Source organism: Octopus sinensis, linkage group LG1, assembly GCF_006345805.1.
Source record: "Octopus sinensis linkage group LG1, ASM634580v1, whole genome shotgun sequence".
Classification (NCBI taxonomy): Eukaryota; Metazoa; Mollusca; class Cephalopoda; order Octopoda; family Octopodidae; genus Octopus; species Octopus sinensis.
The window spans coordinates 172,183,432-172,186,036 of record NC_042997.1 but is presented as its reverse complement, the minus strand read 5'-3'; positions in this window follow the sequence as shown (position 1 = coordinate 172,186,036).

Here is a 2,605-nt window from a genome sequence, read left to right as displayed (position 1 = left end):
AAAAAATGTCAAAAAATGAATCAAGTATTCTTGCTAACCACTGATGGGGTAGTTTTTCATCTCCTTTCAATATTTATTGTGTTTTCAACACTGCATGTTCATAAGAGATGTTATCTCAGGATGAATACTGCTGTAACTGGCCTATTAATGGTGTATATACATTTAGTATGTTTCATAGTTGGCTGTTTCAATTTAATTCTGCTTCAATTGCATATGCCAGACTTTTATTCAGCTGGGCAGCTATTTGTGAATGTTTTATTTACTTTTCATTACATTTGAAGCAATGGATTGTCATCCAAACATCTGGTTGATTGTGAGTATGAGCCACTGAAAAGGCCTAAAAAGGTTAAAATGCATTCTAGCTGATTACATCTGGAGTGATCTCTTAGAGTCTCCCTCTAATATCTATTATGTTTTTAACATAGCTCATCCATAGCAAATGTTATCTACAGTAACTGGCCTATCAACAGTGTATATGCATTAAGTATGATACATAGATGGCTATTTTATTTCTGATATTTCTACATCAATCCTTCAACTATCATGATGACCACCACCACCACCACCACCACCACCACCGCCGCCACCACCGCCGCCACTGCCACCACCACTACCGCCGCCGCAGCCACCACCACCACCACCACAACCACCAACACCACACCACCACTACCACCACCACCACCACCACCACCACCACTGATATCAGGAAGTTTTGGCAGCTATTTTTAGCAGATTGAGTGACCTCCTTGAGCAGGCCTGGCCAAGTTGAATTACATTGCGAGCCACTTTAATCACAGAAAATTTTTTGAGGGTTGCTTGTATATTGACAGAATTGAAAGCATTTTGCTTTCTTGTGCTATTATTACAGTAATGAATGAGTGAATGATCATTGATTCAACATGAAATATTATCGTTACAAAAACAGCAGTATCCTTCTTTTTCACTTTTCATTACAATCTTTAATTTTTAATAAAAATTTTAAAATATTTATTTAAATAAACCCATTTCAAGAAAGTATCAAGCGGGCTGCAAAATAAAACTCTGCAGGCTACATACGGCCCACAAGCCACAGGTTGGCCAGCCCTGTCCTAGAGTTTCCCCTCTTTGGCTTAGTTCATCTATTGTTGTCAGCAGTATCTTTGAGTCCAGATTCAAAACTGATTCAGAACAAGCAGTAAGAACAACAGTAGTCTTTGTCTAAGCTACATGGGACTATTGAATGTTCTAGTATTTATGTAAAATTATAGATAATTTTAAGTGAAGGTGTGTGGCTTAATGGTTAGGGTATCTGGCTCACAATTGTAAAGTCTTGAGTTCAATTCCCAATGGCACAGTGTGACCCTTTAATTTAAATTGCTCTAGTCTATTTGGCTGGCAAAAAATGAGAAGTACCCATTATTCAAAGGAGCCAGCCTTGTCACATTCCGTGTCTCACTGAATCTCCCTGAAAACTACATTAAGGGTACGTGTGTCTGAGGAATGCACAACCACCTGTGTATCAATTTCATGAGCAGGCTGTTCCACTGATCAGAGCAACTGGAACCCTTGTCATCGTAACCGATGTAGTAAGTACCAGATAATTTTCAATCACAAAAACAAACAAAACGTAGCAGTATAGTTTTACTCCTCCTCCTCCTCTTCTTCTTCTTCTTCTTCTTCTTCTTCTTCTCTTCTTCTTCTTCTTCTTCCTCCTCTTCTTCTTCCTCCTCTTCTTCTTCCTCCTCTTCTTCCTCTTCTTCCTCCTCTTCTTCCTCCTCCACTTCTTCTTCCTCCACTTCTTCTTCCTCCACTTCTTCCTCCTCCACTTCTTCTTCCTCCACTTCTTCCTCCTCCACTTCTTCTTCCTCCTCTTCTTCCTCCTCCACTTCTTCTTCCTCCACTTCTTCCTCCTCCACTTCTTCTTCCTCCACTTCTTCCTCCTCCACTTCTTCTTCCTCCACTTCTTCCTCCTCCACTTCTTCTTCCTCTTCTTCTTCTTCCTCCTCTTCTTTCTCCTCCACTTCTTCTTCTTCCTCCTCTTCTTCCTCCTCCACTTCTTCTTCTTCCTCCTCTTCTTTCTCCTCCACTTCTTCTTCCTCCTCCTCTTCTCCCTCCTCCACTTCTTCTTCCTCCTCTTCTTCTTCTTCTTCTTCCTCCTCCTCCTCCTCATCATCATCATCGTCATCGTCACCACCACCACGACCATCACTACCACCACCATTTAATGTCTGTTGTCCATGCTGGTATGAGTTGGACTGTTTGACCAGGGCTGGTAAGCTGAAGGGCTGCACCTGGCTCTGGTCTGATTTGGCATAGTTTCAACAGCTGGATGCCCTTCTTAATGCCAGCCACTCTGAGAGTGTAATGAGTGCTTTTATGTGCCACTGGCATGGGTGCCAGTTTGCATGGCGCCAGTATCTGCCATGATGAAGATTTCACTTGGCTCGATGGACCTTCTCAAGCACAGCATATTGCCAAAGGTCTTGGTCATTTGTGATTTCCTCCGTGAGGCCCAGCACTCGAAAGGTGCTTTTTATGTGCTACTGGCATGAGTGCTAGTTACACAACACCAGTATCAGCCACTACAAAGACAACGTTGTTGTTGTTGTTATAAGCCTTAGGTCAG